Source organism: Bos grunniens, chromosome 20 (genome assembly GCF_055505025.1).
Source record: "Bos grunniens cultivar Pamir isolate PY7600 chromosome 20, Bosgru_T2T1.0, whole genome shotgun sequence".
Taxonomy (NCBI): domain Eukaryota; kingdom Metazoa; phylum Chordata; class Mammalia; order Artiodactyla; family Bovidae; genus Bos; species Bos grunniens.
The window spans coordinates 52875913-52899798 of NC_141184.1; the positions used below are offsets into that span (position 1 = coordinate 52875913).

The 23886-nt window shown below is 38.0% G+C and overlaps 1 protein-coding gene across 11 annotated transcripts in view; it reads right to left on the reverse strand.

The window, feature by feature from the left end:
• The window catches only part of PDE4D (phosphodiesterase 4D), a 1650639-nt gene that overhangs the window by 1312169 nt on the left and 314584 nt on the right, over positions 1–23886 (reverse strand). The window contains exon 1 of one of the 11 annotated variants that reach the window (XM_086361845.1): positions 16521–16753. The exons of the other annotated variants lie outside the window; for them this stretch is intronic. The gene's annotated coding sequence lies outside the window, so the exon portion shown is untranslated. Of the gene's footprint in view, positions 1–16520; positions 16754–23886 lie in introns of those variants that run through there. 11 annotated transcript variants of the gene reach the window in all.

The window sequence follows — 23886 nt, forward strand, 5'->3', positions numbered from 1 at the left end:
GACTAATGGAAAAATCATGTCTTTGACTAGACAGATCTTTGTTGGCAAAGTAATGTCCCTGCTTTTTAATATACCGTCTAGGTTAGTCATAACTTTTCCTCCAAGGAGCAAGCATCTTTTAATTTCATGGCTGCAGTCACCATCTGCAGTGATTTTGGAGCCCAAAAAATTAAGTCTGTCACTGTTTGTGCTGTTTCCCCATCTATTTGCCATGAAGTGATGGGACTGGATGCCATGATCTTCGTTTTCTGAATGTTGTGCTTTAAGCCAACCTTTTCACTCTCCACTTTCACCTTCATCAAGAGGCTCTTTAGTTTCTCTTTGCTTTCTTCCAAAAGGGTGGTGTCATTTGCATATTTGAGGTTATTGATATTACTCCCGACAATCTTGATTCCAGCTTGTGCTTTATCCAGCCCAGCGTTTCTCATGATGTACTCTGCATATAAGTTAAATAAACAGGGTGACAATATACAGCCATCGCATACCCCTTTTCCTATTTGGAACCAGTATGTTGTTCCATGTCCAGTTCTAACTGTTGCTTCTTGACCTGCATACAGATTTCTCAAGAGGCAGATCAGGTGGTCTGGTATTCCAATTTCTTTAAGAACTTTCCAGAGTTTGTTGTGGTCCACACAGTCAAAGGCTTTGGCATAGTCAATAAAGCAGAAGTAGATATTTTTCTGGAACTCTTTTGCTTTTTCGATGATCCAATGGATGTTGGCAATTTGATCTCTGGTTCTTCTGCCTTTTCTAAATCCAGCTTGAACTTCTGGATGTTCATGGTTCACATACTGTTTAAGCCTAGCTTGGAGAATTTTGAGCATTACTTTACTAGTGTGTGAGATGAGTACAATTGTGCCATAGTTTGAGCATTCTTTGGCATTGCCTTTCTTCGGAATTGGAATGAAAATGGACCTTTTCCAGTCCTGTGGCCACTGCTGAGTTTTCCAAATTTGCTGGCATATTGAGTGTAGGACTTTCACAGCATCATCCTTTAGGAATTGAAATGGCTCAACTGGAATTCCATCACCTCCACTAGCTTTGTTTATAGTGATGCTTTCTAAGGCCCACTTGACTTCACATTCCAGGATGTCTGGCTGTAGGTTGGTGATCACACCATCGTGATTATCAGGACTGTGAAGATCTTTTTTTTGTATAGTTCTTCTGTGTATTCTTGCCACCTCTTCTTAATATCTTCTGCTTCTGTTAGGTCCATACCATTTCTGTCCTTTATTATGCCCATCTTTGCATGAAATGTTCCCTAGGTATCTCTAATTTTTTTTGAAGAGATCTCTAGATTTTCCCATTCTATTGTTTTCCTCTATTTCTTTGCATTGATCACTTAGGAAGGCTTTCTTATCTCTCCTTGCTATTCTTTGCAACTCTGCATTCAAATGGGTATATTTGAATGGGTATACCCATCTGCATTCAAATGGGTATATCTTTCCTTTTCTCCTTTGCCTAGTATATATAGTATATCTACTACTACTACTACTACTAAGTCACGTCAGTTGTGTCTGACTCTGTGCGACCCCACCAGGCAGCCCACCAGGCTCCTCCGTCCCTGGGATTCTCCTGGCAAGAACACGGGAGTGGGGTGCCATTTCCTTCTCCAATGCATGAAAGTGGAAAGTGAAAGGGAAGTCACTCAGTCCGACTGAGGCAAGAGTACTGGAGTGGGGTGCCATTGCCTTCTCCGATAGTATATCTAGTATATATAATATATTTATATATATATATTAGTGTATATAGGATGGATATATACTAGTATATTTAGGATGGATATACACCAGTATATATAGGATGGATAAACAACAAGGTCCTGCTGTATAGCACTGGGAACTATATTTAATGTCCTGTGATAAACCATAATGAAAAAGATTATATTTATATGTGTAATTAAATCACTTTTCTAAACAGCAGAAATTAATACAACATTTAAATCAACTACATTCCAATAAAAATTTTTTAAATATTGCTAAAAAAAAAAAAAGAAGATAGAGAGGATAGTATTTTCCTGTGGAACAGAGTGAAAGTGTGTTTATTACCCAGTATGCCAGTATTCTTGCCTGGAGAATCCCATAGACAAAGGAGTCTGGCAGGCTACAGTCCATTGGGTTGCAAAGAGTCAGACACAACTCAAGCGACTTAGCACATAAGCAGGTACCAGTATAATAAAGGTAATGCATCCCTCCAGGGCCAAGGTTGGTCAGGTTTGCTGTAGCCTATTATAAAAGATTCAGGTTCCCTAAGCTCAGAGTTTCTTAGCTGTGATGCAAACCCACTGTGGGTGCTGCATGCATCCAACTTGGCTGCTTCATTTGCCTCCACAGAACTTGGGGAAGAGGGAAACTGACGCAAACATAACGCTCAGATCATCTGTAGTGCTGTGAGTAATAAGGCCTTTGTCTTTGCCTTGTTACAGCATTCCTGAAAGTGGCTAACATCTTAGATAACAAGTTGGTAAAACCAAGTTCCTTCACAGTTCTTGATAATCATCAATGTCATTTGTTACCTTTATTCCTGCTCTTTAGGAAATAAAAACATGAAAAAATAATTTTAAAATATAGTCTTTGAAAGGATAGCTCCTTTGAATTGAGTGCTAAAGTCTAATAAGTCAATTATTAGAGAGAAAGTGTATTTCCTCCTAAAATTAACCCTTCCAGCTGTTCTTCCCTACTTTCTATTCTACCCACTATCTCTTATCCTTCCAAAATTGCACATCACTGTAAAATCATCTTTTATTTCTCTCCCATTCATAGCTAAATCTCCTATAGAGTCATATTCATTATCTGTCTTCCTTTCCTCACTGTTTTCTCACTCTTCATTCTACCCAATACAGCTTGCCTCACCAACTCTAGTGAAACTGTTTTGGAAAACTTAACAGGACCTTCTCTTTGTCAATAAATGTAATGGGCACTTGTCATTCTTCTTCTTTGGCTCTTCTGCAGCATTTAACATCGCTATTCAATCCCTCCTTCTCTGAAACTCTCTTTAGCATCTACATCACACTCCTCTAGATTTCCCGACATTCTCAGTCTTCCTGTTCAAGTTCTTCGACACAAGCTTTGAAAAGTTCAGTTACTCAAGGCTCAGTCTGATGTCACCATCTCTTTTGAGCCTACTGTCTCTCTCTAAGTGATCTCATTTCTACTCAGGTTCAATCACCAACAATCAATCACAAATTTAATTTCCAAACTGGACTTCTCTGAGATCCAAACTCTTGGATCCAATTCAAGGTCTCTTCTTGAATGTCTTAAAAATGTCTCAAATTAAATACATACAAATTCCAGTTCTTGGCTGTCTCTCCCCCTTTCCACAGTAGCACTTCATTTCCTAAAGAGACAAACAGATACATATACACATATACATACATAGATGATGTAGATATAGATATAGACAAATGGCACCACCGTTCATGGAGTTCTGCAAACAAGAAACCCAGAAGACATTCTTCACTTTTTCTTCTCCCTTTCCACCCCCCACCACCTTACCATAGCAAACCAGGTACAGTCTACTGCTTGCTTCCTAAATATCTTATATTCTCAATCTCCACATCTCTCCATCATCACATCTCACCTAGACTCCTGTGACAACCTCTGAATTTGTCTTTCTACATTCACTCATTGTCAAATTAATTCTCCACAGAGAGGCTACATTCTCACAAATTGTCATCCTGCTTATTTGCCATCATTCCCACCTAATCCCTCAAATCCTTCAGTGGTAGTCTATCGTTCAGACAAATTCCTTTCAAGGCTGGCAAGGCCATATGTGCTCTGGCTGCATTTTCCTTTTCAGCCCCATTTCACATAGCTCTTGTCCTAGGGTTTGTATTGTAGTCACTTTGCCTACTTTCATTTTCTCACATACCCTACTCCCCTTGAAGCATGCTTCCTCCCACTTCAGGGTCACCTCCTGAAATGCATCTCTTCCCTTGCCCATCACTCCACTACTTCTCTTATTCTTTAATTCTTAATTCAACATCTCTTTCTCAGGGAAAATTATCCTTCCCTTTCCTAATTTTATATACCCTCATGGCATCCTATGCTTCGTAACAAATATACTGCACATCATTTGAATGAATCAATAAATGCTAATGCAGGAGGACACTTTCTCTGGTGACCCCCAATAAACTGTGCTTCCAGGTATTACACCCTCATGTCATCCTCACCCCTTGAACCTGGGATAGCCCTGTGACTTTCTCTAACCAAAAGAATGCCAGCTCTGGGACTAATGGTTAAGAAGACCCAGAAATGCTTATTCTTGCACTTTTGGGTACTCTGAACTTTTGTGTAAGAAGTTCTGCTACTAAAGAGATAATGCGGAAAGACCATGCAAAAAGGGAAAGGTCCTGAAACTACAGAGAGAGATCAAAGTCTAGTCATGCCAGCATCCCACCTAAGCTTGGCCCCAGCCCACTGCTGGCCACCAGCTGAAGACAGCCACATGAGTGACCACCAGGGAAATGACTGCCTGCTGAGCCTGTCCAGGTATGAGAATCAGGAGAAGTAGTAAACTGGTTATTTTTAAGCCATTACATTCTAGAGTAGCTTGGATGCAGTTATAAGGGAACAGCTATGAACTAATAATGATTAGGCACCAATTTAAAAGAATTTTCATGAAAGTTTACTGCCACATTTGGATTTTTATCAATATTTTATTTTTTCTCCTTAAAATAAGAAGGAAACAATCATAAATTGATAATTTCAAGACACTAGAGGATTATAATAGTAGAAGTATATACCATTAACCACTTATAAATAATATGCATTCCAGCATCTTGGATATATTTGTTTCAAAACTTCAGTCCTCCTTTAATATGAATATTGATCTAGTATTATTTTTTTTAAGTTTATGATGTATCAGTTGCATTCAGAAATGAAAACCAGAAAATAAAATCATTCCTCTCACAAGGTTAACAGAATTATTTTTCTTATAAACTATCATTTTTGTCAGTCACAGTGTTTTCTCCTGAGATTAGGCCTTCAAATTGGTTTGATTGCAAAGTTTTTTAAAGGTGGATAAAAGTATTTTACCATAAAAGCTGAAAAGAAAAACATTTAGATTTTGAAATTTTCTGAATATTTCAGAGAAGTTAAGAAGACCTGAGTATCATTACCCTTAATCTGTAAATGATCTTCTAAGTTCTGAAAGATACTTCTTTACCAAAGGCCAATGGAAAAACCCATGCTCTCACGGAGATCTCCTTCAACAAAAGTCCTAACAACTAAGAAGTGTTCACATCCCAGATTATAGCCCACGCACTGTTATCCATCAACTTCTTTGAACAATCACTGGGTTTAGCTTTAAGAAGGATAGTTTTAAAGTAGCTGATCAAGTGGCATCAATCAACACTTGATATTGAATACTTCCACAGCTGCAAACATAGCAGTTATTAAGCAAAGTTTCATTAGGGAAATCTGGAATTCAGCCCAATAATTTTGGACAGAAACGGTCTTACACAACTCTTCTTCATTCTAGAAGCAGTATATCTTCCTCCCAAGAGGAGCTATTTCTGCTGAAGGGAGATTTTCACTCTATTACACTAATTATTTGGATAGTGCTAACCACAGAACACCTAAGATTTTCAAACAAAAGAAAACATCAGAACAGTCAGGGCAATAAGCAACATGGGAGGCTGTGTTGGCTACAATTTAGATTTTGTGCTTATCGTTGATTTGTTTTTAATTAATGACAAATTATGAAAGGCCTAAAACAAACCAAAAACCAGAATTACTTTATGGTAAAAAGCTAAAATGTGAATCTAGAAATACTTAAAACTTTAGGGCTTAACCTATTTTCAAATGAGTGTTGAACTATTCTGAAACATGGAGGGTTTTTTTTTTTTTTTTAAGATATCATTCAATAAAAATACCAGAAGAGAGGTTCTGTAGAAAAAAGCAAACTATATTACTGACAATATTGCTATCTGGTTAAAATGGGACCACATAATGTCTTTGCAATGGGGAGATTTGTTCTGTGTTTCTCATGCCTTGAAAGCTAATCATACACTGAGTAGGTGAACCATGTTAGATCTTTCTAGATCTTGAAGAGGCATTAGAAGAGGCACTCAGACCACAGATATAACCCCCCCCCCCGCCTTTTTTTTTTTTTTTTGAAAAAGTAACAATGTGGACTACTGATTTCAATTCCAATTGATGTAAGAACAAGAGCAGTCAGGAACTTCTTTCAGTATCACTAAAGTCTTGACCTTTGACTCTAACCACTTTTAACTAAAGAAAAGAACTTTGGGTCAATGGGAAAGAAGAAAATGTTAGACTAAATGGGTATGTTAGCACAAGAAAAGGTCTCAGGCTCTATTATGTTTACAAAGCCTTCCTTGAGGAGTTTTCCAAAATCTCACTTGACAGCCTAAAGTGAACTGAGGCTTGGAAAGCAATGAAATGGGAACATCACCCATCAGAAGTAGATGGGCTTTGCCACAGCCTCTGGAAAGTGCCAGATGAAACCCTGGGTTCTGTCATGAACCGGGTTTCAGGTTGTTCTTTTCACTGGTCTCTCATTATTCCTCCCTGTTTTCATGGAGCATGCAGTGATGACCTGTAGGATGCTAAAAGGCAGAGTTTATTATACAGGAAAGAGAAGATATGTTCAGGTGGAATTTTATTCTCTCATTTTCCAATAGTGATGTCATGATTTAAGTTGGGGAAACCACACTCCCTATTTCTTGGTATATGACTTTCCTCTGGTCATAGTGACTGGTTCTGTGATGGTTGTGTGACCTACATGAGTCCAGTGAGATTCAACCCCGAGACTTTTATTAAAACCATCAGAACAGAGAAGCTGGGATTCCACGGAGTTTGCTGAAGCAATAGGATGTAAATCTTGTGGGAAGTATGTAAGTGGGTGGCAAGGTTGTATGTGTAAAGTCTGCTTGAATGAGGCCAGAACAGAGAAAAACCAAGCTGTGTGATAGAGAAATGGTCCCAAAGATATTTCTGAAGTCCTGGATCCAGACATACTCCCTAGGCTTCTCAAAGATCTGACCCATTTAACTTGGGTTATCATCACTTTCCAGTATCTCCAACAACATCCATGCCTGAAACAATACAAACAATATCAAAGAGATAAAGTAACCAAAAATTGTGTGGAAAAATACACACCCCAAAGGGATCATAATAAATAATTCAAATGACACTATAATAATCCTATTAAATGATTCTCTCCTATGAGACCAGCCATGATCTCTCAGAATGATGACCCCCAATCTTTCTGTTTCGAGCCCCTACTACATTGCCAGCTCTGTCCCTAGCACTATGAGGCCCAGTATAAAGTCAAGATTTCAGTTGATCTGTGGAGATGAGATATTCATAATGGAAACACTGGCATATTGAAGAGATTATGTGCCCAAAATGAGTTCCACTAACAGCAAAGGTTGGAGTGGCCCCACTGTGAGCTGTCACAGTATGGGGTAAGTGAACTCCCTTAGTCAATCAATTATTTAATATATTCCCTCTAATTACTCTCTTGTTAACCCTGTTCAAGGTTGGTTTTTCATAAACAAGATCTGTAACAAACTGTTCTATCTTTGTTATCTACCAAAAAAAACCCACTTTCACATTTTGATGCTTTGTGCACAAACTGGCTCAGTAGGATATGTACATTTAAATAGCTTCAATTAAAGCAGTTTTAAGCAAATGCAATGTAAAGTTTAGTAACATTAAGACACAATGAAATACTGTGGGAAATACTTTAAAATAGCAGATATTAAGCACACTCTGGCTACCATCATAGTTCTGTTCTCCTAAGACAATGATTTAGTTACTGACAGAAGTGTAGGCAGGTCTTGCCTTTTGAGTACTAAGCCTTTTGAATCAAGGAATAATCCTACTTCTTTACAACTTTAAATCTTTTAAGTCTCTGATCAATTCTTCCTGGGTTACCAAGAGGGTCAGCAGTAATTTTCCTAGCACTGATATTTTGCCTTAGTTGCACATGATGGTCCAAAATACTGCAGTTCTAATCTATGGCTTCAAGTGTTGGTCAATCCCAACTTGGGGCCACGTCAAAGGCGTGCTTTTGAAACAACAGAGATGAGACGGTGTCTCAGAGTCAGTGCTCTGAACCACATCACACACTGCATCCTTCTACAGACATGGAAAGGCTATAGATGTTTCTCAAACACTTGTGCGCCAAATTGTGTAAAAGAGGTTATTTCACAAAGGTCCAGGAAGCATGATTGTTACCGAGTATTTCCACAGCAGTCAGCATGGTACAGACTATTCACAACACACGAAGAAGCCTTAAACTCAGCCCGTGGAAGAGAAGAGGTAAAGTGAAACCTCTATGAAACTAATGTATTTTCCAGCTTTAAGAAATTTTAAAGAGCACCTCTGCAGACAGTGAGGAATAACAAATAATTTTTTTAAAGGTCTTCAGAGACTGAAAAGAAGAAATATAAAAATTTAATGAAAACAGTGAACATGTGCAAATGCAGCAGCAGCCATACCACTAACAGAAAACATTACTGAAAACTGGAAGAGAGGATATTGAATAATTCCAATTAATCCAAAACACTTGGAGAAGAAGAGGATTGCTGAAACTCAACTAAAAGCTCAGAACCCATATAAATACCGCAAAGGAAAATCTCATGGGAGTAAGATTATCAAGAAACATGTAAACTCTTACATATAAGATATATAGTCTACAAGAACACCAGAAAGAAGCCATGGCTAAACACACACACACACACACACCCACACCCACACACACACCCATTTCAAGAGAAAGTCACAACTGTCACTCATTATGACACATATTCATTAAATCTACTATGTGGTGTAATGCTAGGCATTTGAAGACCTATAATGCCCTTTTCATGTTAAAACTTTAATGGTTATTATTTTTCTTAAAACTGGTTCAGGTTCCAAGGGCCACTGAACAGACCGTTCTTAAAACAGCAGTCCCATTATTTAAAATTTTATGGAACAATGACATTTTTACATTAGAAATAATTTCAGATCAATATGGGAGTGCCAGCATTTTATTTTGCAAACTCAGAGCCATTACAAAATAATTGCCACTTACTATAATGTTTCTTTTTTTTTTTACAAAGGGATATTTTAATAATATAAAATAGGAAAGTCAGGTTCTCAGATGAAAATGCAATTTTTCAAGAAAAAAACTACTGCGGTTTTCAAATGCTTTTTCTGGTTCATTCTCTCTTCTACTTTTTGGTATTCCAATTATGCCTATGTTGCTGTATTTGATGGTGTCTCACATTTCTTTGAGATTCTGTTTCTCTTCATTATTTTTCTGTTATCTAGATTATATAATCTTTATCATTGTATCTTTACTAATTCTTTCTTCTGACAGGTCAGATCCTCTGTTGAAATCCTCTAGTAAAATTTTCATTTAGGTTATTTCAACTTTCAACTCCAGAATTTTTATTTGGTTCTTTTAAAAATAATTTCTGTATTTTTATTGACATTTCCTATTTGATGGAATACTGTCATCGTACCTTCCTTTACTTTTTAAGTTATGATATTCTTTAATTCTTTTTTATTAAAGCAAAGTTCCTGTATGATATTATATAATTTATAGGTGTACAATATAGTGACTCAGAAGTTTTAAAGGTTATACTCCATTTATAGTTATTATAAAATATTGACATATCCCCCTTACTGTAAAATATATCCTACTAGTTTATTATATAGAGCTCCCCAGGTGTTGCAGTGGTAAAAAATCCACCTACTAATGCAGGAGACACAAGAGTTATAGGTTCAGTCTTTGCATTGGGAAGATCCCTTGGAGTAGGGAATGGCAACCCACTCTAGTATTCTTGCCTGGAAAATTCCATGGACAGAGGAGCCTGGCAGGCTACAGTCTATGGGGTCACAACGAGTTGGACATGACTGAGCAACAGTTTATTATACACCTAATAATACATACCTCTTAATCTCTTACTCCTATCGTGCCCTGCCACCACTGGTAACCATTAGTTTGTTTTCTTTATCTGTGTCTGCTGCTTTTTTGTTATATTCATTAGTTTGTTGTATTTCTTAGATTCTACATATAAGGGATATTATACAGTATTTGTCTTTGACCTATTTCACTTAGCATAACACTCTCAAAGACCATCCATTTTGCTGTAAATGGCAAAATTTCATTTTCAGGGTTGAGTAGTATTCTACTGTATATCTGTGTGTGTGTGTGTACACTACATCTTCTTCGTCCATTCATTCATTGATGGACACATAGGTTTCTTCCATATCTTGGCAACTGCAAATAGTACGGCTATTAAATATTAACATTGAGGCACATGTATCTTTTCAAATTAGTGTTTTTTTCTATCCTTTAATTCTTTAAACATATTTATAATAGTTGTTTGAAATTTTATCTGAGAATTCTGACATCTTGGTCCTCTCATATGCAATTTGTCTGGCCTCCTTTTTTATCCCATGTATGAATGACACTTTGCTGTGTTTTTTTGTATTTTTTTTGTTGTTGAAAACTGGACATTTTAGACAATATACTTCAGCAACTCTGAATACTGATTCCTACACCATGCGGTTGTCATTGTTTTGCTTAATTGTTTAGTGATTTGACTGGCGTATTTCAGGGAAGTCTATTTCTCCTGTAGTTTGCAACCACTGATGTCATTCTTCACAGGGCACAGGCTTGGGCATGCCCCCAGTCACCCCATGATGACAGTGATTTTAGCATGGCTCTCACGGACTGCCAATTTCCTAGATCTCAGTTAAGCTCTGTGCCTCTGTTAGTAAAATACAAGGCTATTAGCATCTGTTAATTGCTGGCTGATTTCTCTGTTGTTTTCAACAATTCCCTGAGGGATAAATTGCTCCACAGTTTAATCCAATTCAAGTAGGGGCCCTTCTGGTAGTTTGGGGGCTTGCTGGAACTGTAGGACTGTTGTTAGCTATCTCTTTCTCTGGTTCTATCTGGTCAACTTCTAGCTGGCCAATAATTTATCTTTTTGTTACCAAGGAGCTGCTGCTGCTGCTGCTGCTAAGTTGCTTCAGTTTGTGTCCGACTTTGTGCGACCCCATAGACTGCAGCCCACCAGGCTCTGCCGTCCCTAGGATTTTCCAGCCAAGAGTACTGGAGTGGGGTGCCATTGCCTTCTCCAACCAAGGAGCTAGCAGCCTCTTAATTGTTCACTCCCCCAAATCTTCATTTTTCTCAACGCCAGTCTAAGACTTGAATATTTTCACATTCTAATCCAAATAGGGTCAGTTCCTTTGGGGAGAACTATGGAGTTGTCTGTCTTATAACCTGCTGTCCTCCTGGGAAAATTCTCTGCAGCACTGCTATAAATCTGGGGAAGGATTAGTGGCCTGCTTCTCTCAGAGTAGCCCCTGTTTGTAAAGCAGGTGCAACTAGGGAGAGCAGCCTCTAGTCTTCTAGACTTACTTCTGGTGAGGAACCTCTGTCCTGTGAGCAAGTTGGGATAAGGCTGCCTGAAGCCCATTATCCTTGGTCTACCCTGCCTAGGATCAAGCTTTTGCCCTATAAGCTGCAAATGGGAGCTCTAGACTTTTAAGTCTTCTTGCCTGGAACAGAGTTCTACAACATAGAACTAAGGAGAAGGATTAGAAATGCTAGTGGCCTGCCCCTCCTCAGAAGACATTGTAACCCTAGACTAGACGTTTGGGAGAGAGGAATTTTCACATTTTTTACTACAACACCTGGAGTGTAGGTTCTATTATGATGAGCTGCCTGGGGATAGAGAGAGAGAGAGTGGGTCATGGCTTAAATGCTGTAAACTCTAGCTCTTTTAACCTCAAATTAGTAGATTTTCTTTAAATTTCCAGTGACTTAAATGGTTACACCCTTAGGACAATTTCCAGAGACTTAAATGGTTAGGTTTTTAAAATAATTTTCACTCGTTATGATTATTTCAATGAGGAGCCAGTCCACAGGGCTACTCATGCTGCCATTTCAAAAGTAGATCATTAGCCTTTTTTCCTCATTGTGCTACAGACTGGTGAAAATTTTATAATAGCTCTCTATCAGTCTATAGACTAGCATTTATGGACCGAAGCCTAACAAGTTCCATTACATTTTCCAAAGAAAAGCAGCTCCTTAAAGAAGCTCTAAACTAGCATCTCACATTTTAGTGTGCATGACAACCATCAGGAGAGATTTTTTTAAAGTTCAGATACCATTTCCAAGTCAAAAATTTTTACTTATGATGTTGGGGGTAAAACCAAAGAAACTGCACTTTTAAAGAGTATCCTGGTAATGTTTCTAAAAATTTAATTTACAAATGAATCATCTGACCACCTGGGATATTTGTTAATGAGATTTTTATTTTGGAATACTTTCAAATTTACAGAACCTTGATTTTGCAAGGTAACATGGTTATGTAAGATGTTAATATTAGGGGAAGCTGGATAAAGGGTATATGAGAATCTTCTGCACTATCTTCGCAACTATTCTATAAACTAATATCAATATAATGTTATTAACTAAACTGCAGATTTTCCTAGGATTACATTAATTTCTCCACTAATATCCTTTTTCTATGTCAGGATACCACATTGCCTTCAGTCTGGAATCTTCACAAAATGAAGTTTCTGCATTTATTTAAAGATATTTTCTACAATATTATTAGTTACAAGTATATTGAAACTTCCCAGAGTTTTCTGAATCAGAGAGCATTTCCCCCACCATGAACCTTTGGTTAATTATACATATACATTCTTTTTCTTTATCTATTATCTGTTGCTGGACACTTAGGTTGGCAATAGTATTTAAATAATGATGTTATGAACACTGGGGTGCATGTAATTTTTAACTAGTGGTTTCATTTTTTTTTCAGATATATACCCAGGAGTGGAATTGCTGGGTCATGCTGTGCTATGCTGTGCTTAGTTATCAGTCGTGTCCAAGTCTTTGTGACCCCATGGACTGTAGCCCGCCAGGATCCTCTGTCCATGGGGATTCTCCAGGCAAGAATACTGGAGTGTTGCCATGCCCTCCTCCAGGGATCTTCCCAACTCAGGTATCAAACCCAAGTCTCCCACATTGCAGGCAGATTCTTTACCGTTTGAGTCACTAGGGAAGCCCTGCTTCCCAGGAGTGGGTAGCCTGTCCCTTCTTCAGGGGAACTTCCTGACCCAGGAATTGAACTGGGGTCTCCTGCATTGCAAGCGGATTCTTTACCAGCTGAGCTACCAGGGAAGCCCTGCTGGGTCGTATGGTAGTTCTATTTTTAGTTTTTTTGAGAAACTTCCATACTGTTTTCTACAGTGGCTACTTCAATTTGCATTACCACCATCAGCAGTACAACAGTATTTTTTCCACATCCTTGCATTAACCTTCAGTTTTAAATATTTTCTACTTTTTTATGTTTTCACATTGACTCTTGTTGTTTAGAAGTGCATTCATTAATTTTGAAATCTATCTGGGTTTTTTTGTTGTTGTTGTCTTTTTGCATAAATTCTTAGTTTCCTGGTAGTCAGATACTGCCTATTCCCCAATTCTCTCTATTCTCTGCTTCCGGAATGCCTATAAAACACTGTATTTTCTCTTTCTCTCCAACATGTCTCAACTTTTCTCTCATATTTTCTTTTTCTCTTTAGTGCATTCTGATTGATTTTTTTAACATCACATTAAAGTTGATTAATTCTCTCTTCAGTTATGTCTAGTTAGTTGTTTAATCCATTTGATAATTCTTTATTTCAAGTGCTATGTTTTTATTTTTAGAACGTCTACTTTTTGAAGACCTAACTTTTCTTATTCATAATTTGTTTTCATTGCTTAGTCACTTTAAATATTCTTATTTTATACTATCCTATTAGATATTTCCATCATTTAAAGGTGTTAGGTTTTAATCCTGCTCATTGTTACATTTTATAACTCCTACTCATGGGGGCCTTTTTTCTTATGTTTTATAATTTTAGGTTATAATTTAATTTTTAGAAGGAATTTATCTGTAGGAAACCTACAAAGAAAGGTTGGATTTATGGTAATCTTCCTAAGAAACTTGCAAATGATTTTTCCAGATGTTTGAGAGTTATCAGTGGCCTGGCATCTTTTGAGCTAATTTCTCAAGTTGTGTTTCTTTTCTGTATTGTACAAGGAGTACATATTCAAATCCCAAATCTAAAAGAGGCACACATCCACACATCTTCTTTTCTAAGACACACCTTTCTTGTTTGTTCTGTGCTAATGGTGGATTTTCTTCTAGAGTCTCCCACTCAAAATCATAACTTTGTCTTGAAGATCTCTGTTTCAACACACATAGTCTCAATTTTTCATCTCATATTTCTGCATCGTTGTTAAAACCAAAGCCCTTGCTTTAAGGAGACAAATTACATCCTCCCAAGACTGACCACAGCATCATTCCCATTTTTATCCCTGAGATTTTCAACTCCATCTATACGTCTGACTCACAGTGATACCTTTACTTCCTTTCAAGATCAGATATACAAGAAAGAGGATGTTTATTTAATCTAGTATTTCTAAGTGTTTGCACAAGCCACACTACTAAACTTATCAGCCAGGTTTCTAGACCTGAAAGTAAAAAATAACTTCTTTTCTCTAGTGAGAATTAATACTATCACAGTTGGCAAGCTGAGTCATTATAAATTACCAATTGTGAAACTTCAGCATTCTTGGGTTTCCCTTGTGGCTCAGCTGATAAGGCATCTGCCTGCAATGTGAGAGACCTGGGTTTGATCCATGGGTTGGGCAGATCCCCTGGAAAAGGGAAAGCTACCCACTCCAGTATTCTGGCCTGGAGAATTCTGTTGATTGTATAGTCCATGGGGTCGCAAAGAGTCAGACACTTGAGCAACTTTCACTTCCACTTTAAGCTCAAAAGTGTTTTATCCATACTTATTTTGTACTCTCAGACCCAGTTTCAGGAAACCATATCAAAAAATATATAATTAAGGTCCATACGTAGCCCAGAATTCCAATTCAAAAACTTTACACTGTACATCACATGGATCCCAGTAAGTCCTTCAATTTTTCTGGACTTTCTCAGAAGTTCTTCTAATCACATTTTCCTAGAATATCTAAGCACAGATCACTTTTCATTTAAGTTTTCTCTGCTCACTATCAACAAATTTCAACAACTTTTCTTCCTTCTTTTCATTCATTAGATACAGCTTTCCTAAGTGCCTGCTATATTCCAGACACTGGGGATGTGGTCCAAAACAAATCTAAGCCCTGGTCACAGAGTTTAAATCTTACTGCAGAGGAAGGAAGACAAATATAAACAAATTAATATGTTAACTAAATATATTAAATAATAAATATATTTTAGGTTGAAATAAAATTATAAATTAATAACTATATTTTAGTTTAAAGAATATGAAATGGCCAAATTTAGTTTGAAGCATATGAAATGGCCAGATTCTTGACCCACAAAACAGGCGATTTCATACCATTTAACTTAATGGACTGTGACAGGTGATGGTAAGTGCTACAAAGAAGAAGGCAGGGAGGGCAAGTAGACAGAGAGTGATGGGGTGGGTGTGACTGTGCTATTTTAGATACCATGGCTACAAAAGCCTCTCTTAGAATGTGCTGTTTGAACAGAGATGGAGATGAATGAAGAAGTGAGTGATGTGGATGGAGGTCTGGAGGAAGAATACTCCAATGACAGGAATGTGCATGTGAAAAGGTTCTTAGAAGGGAATGTGGATGGCATATTCAAGGAACAGTGAGGAAAGGAGAGGGACCCAAGTAGAATAAACAGGGTGAGATGAGACTAGAGAAGGGGCCAGGGCAGACACTATAATGCAACATCAGCCACAGTAAAAAAAAAAAACTGCCTATCTCGGTGCTAGTGAGATGTGAAGCCCTTAGAAAGTTTGGAAAGCAGAGTGGCAAAACCTGACTTGTATTTTCAGTGGCGTGCCAGGGCAGAACGAGCACAGGGAACTTAGTGAAGAGACTACTGCACTAGCCCAGGTGCTGCTGCTGTTGCTGCTGCTAAGTCGCTTCAGTCGTGTTCAATGCTGTGCGACCCCATAGACGGCAGCCCACCAGGCTCCCCCGTCCCTGGGATTCTCCAGGCAAGAACACTGGAGTGGTTTGCCATTTCTTTCTCCAATGCATGAGAGTGAAAAGTGAAAGTGAAGTCGCTCAGTCATGTCCTAGCGACCTCGTGGACTGCAGCCTACCAGGCTCCTCCATCCATGGGATTTTCCAGGCAAGAGCACTGGAGTGGGCTGCCATAGGCGCTAGACCGTTGCAACTAAGACTTGAGTGGTAGCAAAGGAAACAGGAGAGGCTGCACACTCACAATTCTTTCATGACTCTTCTAATCTTTCTTTTTTAAAACAATTGGTCTCACCAATGTTTTATTACAGCAAGTATATTGTCAAGCTTTCCTATCCTGAGTTTGGTGATCCTGGTGGCAAAATCATCTTGCCTACCTTCTAATTCTGATAAGAAACTTCTAGATCATTCTGAATTCAGCACCCCTGAAACCTAGATTTGCATGAACCATAGCCTAACACATCTAAATCACCATTCTACATAATGCATCTCTAATCACTCTCAAGACAATGGCACCATACCTGATTGAGGAGGAGCTGGCATTCACTCTGCAAGGAGCACCACCAGAAAATGAACATGTGTCTCTTCCCAGCGACTGTAACTGACGAGAGGATTCAGCCTGAGCCACAGCAGGAGATTCATTCATGGCCCACATTGACGCAAGGTCACTCCTCTGAGTAAGAAGACTTCCTGACTGTATCCCTGCAGCTGGGCCCCTTCCTCTGAAGTTTCTATGCTTTACAACTCCCTGAAAAGGAAGTTGTCTTAAGGGGGTTGTAGCCCTTTAGGGAGAAGCTGACCACACAGCTTCATGGCATGTTAATGCAACTTCTGCAACTTCTGGCCCCACTTCCCCTTCATACCCACAGAGGGCTCCATGTAGTCCATTCAACATTGAGGGAGAGTAATAAGTAATTATCTGAGCAAGATCAATACCAGGTCGTCATGGCAGGATAGAAACCCAGTTTCTGTCTCTCAGTGTTATGTATCACTCAAGAGTAAAGTATAATAATGTTTATAAAATCCAGTTGGTCCAAGAGAACATGTCAAAATCATTGATCCACATATCTTAAGTTTAAAAAAAAATCCTAAAATACAGTTTGCATGCAACATCCAAAGAGCCTGCCAAGGAGAGGATCTGACATTAAAATATCACTAATGTTACTGCTCAGCCCTAAGACTCACACACTGAAGATTTAACAGCACAGAGCCTATGTAGGGTCATAAGTAATAGTATTAAAATGAATATTCAAAACTTATTTTCTGAAAAGGCATTTTGCAAAGACACAATTGGACATACTTTTGTTTAAAGAAATCTTCATTTGCACAATGAAAAAGAACAAGAAAGCAGAAATCAAAATGTATTCATCACCCTGGTTTTTCCTCTACTTGTAAATCAAACAGACACTACACCAGTTAGTATTTGAACAAAGTTAAGGTAGATCTGAAGTGATGATATTTAAGACTACCAAGGCTGAAAATTACAGCCTGAATTCAATCTGCTATCAAAAGCACTTGAGATGTCAGATAATGTAAAAGAAATTTGATATAATGATTAAAAATTCCACTAAAAGGCCTTTCCTTGAATTTTGCTGCTGAAAATCCTCTTCTGTTAAAATTTCAAGGTTTCTTACAATGTTTCTACATTTACTCTCTGACCCAAGTAACTGAAAATCTTCCCTTTCTGTAGACATTGATTTTATCATAAGACACATTGATTCTGCAGAAAATTGGAGTCCACTTTAAGAGTTTTTCACAGCATGGATATTTTTTCCATTAAATTTTTTTGTTCACTTTTCCTAATACTATGAAAATAATATAACAATACTAAGGAAAATTTTTAGTTTGAAAGCTGATCCCAGATAAAAGCATGCTCTTCTGATGAATCTGTATCAGGCCCCCAGTCCCTGAGCAGTAAAGATAAGCATCTTTAGAGGCAGGCTAGGAGTGTCACCAAACAGGCAATAGTCTGGGTCTGGCTTGGGTCAAAGAAGCAAAATTTGTACAGAAGAGACCCTGTGTTCCTGGACCTCCTCAGTCTAGCAACTGATTATTTTCAAAATTTGAGATTAGGTGAATAACAAGGCTAGAAATGCAAATCAAAACTACAGTGAGCTATCACCTCACACCAGTCAAAATGGCTGTCATCAAAAAATCCACAAACAATAAATGCTTGAGAGGGTGTAGAGGGAAGGGAACCCTCCTACACTGTTGATGGGAATATAAATTGGTACAGCCACTATGACTTCCCAGGTGGCGCTAGTGGTAAGAACCCGCCTGCCAATGCAGGAGACATAAGAAACACGGGTTCTATCTCTGGGTCAGGAAGATCCCCTGGAGGAGGGCATGGCAATCCAGTATTCTTGCCTGGAGAATCCCACCGACAGAGGAACTTAGTGGGCTACAGTCCATAGAGTCACAAAGAGTCAGACGTGACTGAAGAGACTTAAGCTCACACTCACGCACGGCCACTATGAACACTATGGAGGTTCCATAAAAAACTAAAATAGAGCTACCATATGACCCTGCAGTCCCACTCTTGGGCATGTATCTGGAGAAAAACATGCACCAAAAGGATACATGCATCCTAATGTTCATCACAACACTGTTCACAAGAGCCAAGACATGGAAACAACCAAAGGAGTGGATAAGGAAAATGTGGTATACACAGTTGAATATTACTCAGCCATTAAAAAGAATGAAATAATGCCATTTGCAGCAACATGGATGGGCCAGAGATTGTATACTAAGTGAGGTAAGTCAGACAGAGAAAGAGAAATATCCTGTGACACCACTTAACACGCAGAATCTAAAAAGGAATGATAAAAGTGAATTTATTTACAAAACAGAAACAGACTCACAGACTTAGAAAATGAACTTATGGTTGCTGGGGGGAAAACGAACTTATCGGGGAAAGGGAGTTAGGGAGTGTGGGATGGACAGGTACACATGGCTATATTTAAAATGGATAACCAGCAATGTATAGCACAGGGAACTCTGTTCAATGTTATGCGGCAGCCTGGATGGGAGGGGAATTTGGGGAAGAATGGATATATGTATATGTATGGCTGAGTCCCTTTGCTGTGCACCTGAAATTATCACAAAATTGTTAATTGGCTATATTCTAATATAAAATAAAAAGTTTTTAAGAAGTGTATGGGGGAATGGAGAATATGGCATGAACATAATTTTTAAACAAAGAAAGATACATTTTTCATTTATAAATACCTTTTTAAAAAAAAAAAAAATCCCAGTCTAATTTGAAAAACTGATACTCCTAAATCCACAGCTTACTTTTTCAATATTTTTTTGGTCAACCATAAGCTACAGATCCATTTCAGTTTGTTTAGTTAGATTCTTTCTAATGATATTTCAAAATAGCTGAAGTTCTACTAAAAAAGGAGAGCCTTTGAATCCCTTGGACTGCAAGGAGATCCAACCAGTCCATTCTGAAGGAGATCAGCCCTGGGATCTCTTTGGAAGGAATGATGCTAAAGCTGAAACTCCAGTACTTTGGCCACCTCATGCGAAGAGCTGACTCATTGGAAAAGACTCTGATGCTGGGAGGGATTGGGGGCAGGAGGAGAAGGGGACGACAGAGGATGAGATGGCTGGATGGCATCACTGACTCGATGGACGTGAGTCTGGGTGAACTTCGGGAGTTGGTGATGGACAGGGAGGCCTGGCGTGCTGCGATTCATGGGGTCTCAAAGAGTCGGACATGACCGAGCGACTAAACTGAACTGAACTGAGTCACTGGGTTTTAGAGACAGTTGAAAGACTTGTGAAAGTGTGGTGGTAGTAATGGCAGGGTTCTGGACTGACAATGAGACATGTAGAAATGCAGGATTGTACAGCTTTCAGTCTGAGTTTTAAGATTTGATTCCTAAAGAAGAAGTGGAAAATTCGAGCAGTATCTAAGAGGGCAGGAATCAACTGAAAGAAAAGTAATATACCCAGGACTGTACCAAATCCTTCTGGCTGGCCCCTTTTCCTCCTCATGGATCCTCTTTATCAATAAATTTTAAAAAGTGTTTATACCACTCCTGGGCTCTATTTTCCATTCCATGCCACATTTTAGGGGAAAAGCTAAAAGTATATAGGTGAACTAGAGCAAGATTTTGACTCCTACCATTTGGAACTTGACTAGAGTGATGAACAGACTAGACTGAGTTTTGGAGACAGTACAGTACTGGTGAGTTAAGCCAATGCTTTGAAAGGCCAGTAATCACTGGACTACAAACAAACAGCTCACAAGTAAATGGGTTCACCAGCAACTAAAGGCCAAAGGACAGTAGTGCTGAAAGCCAATTTATTGAAACTAATCAGATGGCAATACTTAGCCAGAAAGCACCCACGATTCTGCTGATAACATCTGCTCTCCAGGTTTCAACCATTTAATTTTTAATCTAGGCTCCTAGAGCATAGGCTCTTCGCACCTTGCCCCAGAGATTCTGAGTAAATGCATTTTATTTTTAGATGTTTCCTCTCTTGACACAGGATTCCACAGATATGAAAAAACAAGTGATCCCCCAGGCATGCCAGGGGTTGTTGCTGTCTCCTCTCTTACTCTGTGGTCTCCTGGAAACATTTAAAATAACCGTTAGCTGAGAAATGTTTTCCTGCAGAACAAGACACTTTTCCCTTGGCCCTAAAATGGGTATGCACTAAAAGGATTGAGTCTGCTTTGGAACATTAGGTTTGCCCTTTTTGATAAATTGAACGTGCTTCAGAGTTAAGAGGCTGTCTTAATTTTACAGTAAAGAACTCTCGTATGAGAACATAAGAAAAATCTCAGTTGGCATTTTTATTGAAAACATTATTATTCCCATTCTAGCAAAAGAATTTATTGTGAGGAGAAAAGTCATACCATCTTAATTAATGTTATTCACTTTTCTTTACAGAGGCTTATCTCTAACATGCTCAGAATTAGTGCTGAAGTCAAGGGTATTAAATCAAAAGGAGCCAAATATCTTGATGGTATCCAAAATAACAATTCAGAATGCATTTGTCAATATTTCACAAACTATATGTCCCAGATTAATCTGTAATAATGGGACAGAGTAAAACAGAACCTGACTCAATGATAAATCACTCTGGGAACTATGTGGTGTGATAAACTGCTAATTCAACAAAGCCATCAACATATTACACCTTTAGAATCTTTCATGCTTCTGACAAGAACTCTCAATCAACCTTGATTCTTGGAAGAGTATATCTTTGATACAGCTCTTCTTTCTACAGTCCTAAAATTGTATTTTAGTCAGAGTTGATAAACAAAAGGCAACATAATCTTGTCAAAGTAAAGACTGGTGTTTCTCAAAGGAAAGCATTGCTATGTGGGAGACTAAATATGATGCCCCTGTTCTTAGTCTAAGATCACTTGAAAACTGGAGTCCAAGCTTCAACCAGAAGTGTCAGTATTACACTGAGAGGCAAGAAAATATTTCTCTTCATTAAATCATTAAGCTTCTGAGGCCATTCATACTCATTCATACATGTTAATATCCTCATTCCCCCCAGAGAACTCAAATGGGAATAATTCTGTGGATATTCAGTCAAAAATGTTATCCTGTCCAGCTCCTATCTTTAAACAGGTGAAGCATTATTGATTTCATTTTACAGATAAAGGAAGTGATTCCCAGAGCATCTCTGCTGCCAGAATTTACCTGTCTTTCCAACTAAATCAAAAATACTAGTAACTAGTAACAATATACAGGGTTTCCCTTGTGTCCTTTAATGTAATCTTGCAGCACAAATCGATTAGAGCTTCAAAATCATCTAGGAAAGCCAAGTGCAAAGTTAAGTAGACTCCTTACAGTGCAAGAAGCAGGAAGTATTAGTAGTTGTTAATAAAAACAGACCATGTCATCATGATGCTTAGACATAATCTGATTCAGCCAGTAATGAGATATGCAGTTTGAAAAATCATTTAATTTTGTGTCTAAGGCTCCTAGCCTGTGAAATGGGAATATTAATGGTATCTACATCATAGAGTCACTGAAGGAATTAAATGAGAAAACATACATTAAGCATTTAATGTAGTGCCTGTCATATAGTAAACGCTCAATTAGTACAGCTATTAATATATGAATGTTGATTAATGAGCATTGTTTTATGCATGAAAAATCTACTGAAAAGTAACAGCATGGTCCCAATACTTTCCAAAAGGGGGGGACTGCTACCTGACTTTAAATTTTGCTTCCTTGGGACAGTGTCATATTCCTTTCTATAAGTTCAGTGATCAACCTTCACATCAGACCATATCAACTATATCAGGTGAGATTAGAAAGAGCACCTTTATTTCAGCTTTACCAACAGTAACTCATTGGAACAACTCAGTATCCACAAGGAGTCTCTCTTTTGTATGCCATGATAACTATTCATGACTAATTTTCTATTTCCTAAAAAACATTCCTGTATCTCAAGATATTGGTCTTTGCAGTCAATGAGAAGTAGGTTCCAGTCCTGACTCTATTGCTTACTAGCTGTGTGACCTAGGCAACTCACTTCTCTCTGAGCCTCAATTTCTTCATTTGTAAGTGAACATAATTATAACATAGAAGGCTCTTATATGTATTAAGCAATTTAAATTCACAGTTACTTTCTCTTTATCAAATTCTCAAGAATAAACTTGCTTTTGGCTTTGATTTACTCTTGGGTCTGAAAAGTAGCCTGTATTAGACAACGTATCTTCCAATCCCAATCTAACCTCAGCAAGTGATTCCTCAAACATTGCTTCTATACATATTTTTACATTTCTCTAAATTGATGATGTCATTTTGAATTATAATCTTGATGTTTAACGAGCTCATCATCTGTCTAGACACATAGATTGTCAAAGAAAAAGTTCATGGTTTCAGTATTACATTTGGAATCTCAGAATTTAATTCTAGTGGATAAACATCAGAGCACTTCGTCTATGCATCTTTACCAAGCCTAACTTACATGGAATCTCTAGGAAATTAATGTCACCAAATTGTCACTCCAATTAGCAAAAAGGAATACTCTCTATTCTAAACTGCTGCCAAAACTGACACTACATGTAGATTTCCAAAATCACATAATCAACACAATCAAGGATATTATCTCAAATTCACCATCAACTAGCCCATTACTTTTATAGTTTAAATATCTTTAACATGGACTCATCAGAAATTCAAAAAACATCTTTTTTTAAAGTGTTTTAAAACGACCTATTTAAAGATTAAAGGACAGACAAAAAATCTGAGTCTAATTTATTTCACAAATGCTTATAGTTTCATTTAAAATATGAAATCAGTAACCCTAAACACATGTGTCCCCAACTACTCAGAAATGTGCTCACAACTTGAATCTCATGAATGTTTTAGAATAAAAGCTAGGCAAATAACTATATTTACTAGAAACATATTACATGAAAAACTTTCTAGTCAACACATTGAAAAATATAAAAGAAATATAACTGGCTCTCCCCTCAAGGAAATAATAATACACACTCATAACCAAGAGGACTGATGTGCTGTGCTTAGTTGCTCAGTCATGTCCAACTCTTTGCAACCCTATGGACTGTAGCCCGCCAAGCTCCTCTGGCTATGGGGATTCTCCAGGCAAGAATACTGGAGGGGGTTGCCATGCCCTCCTCCAGGGATCTTCCCAACCAGGGATCGAACCCAGGTCTCCCGCATTACAGGTGAATTCTTTACTGTCTGAGCTACCAGGGAGGCCTGATAGATCAGCACATTTTGTAAATGTGAGCTGACACAGGTGTATGAAGAAGTAGTGCCCACACTGACAGGGAAAGGAGTGGGCTTGGGAAAAACATGCATTGGGGTGGAAACAAAAAAAGTTGAATTTTAAATTACTTAACAATACTACAGAGTCTAAAATTCACACATAAAAGATGGC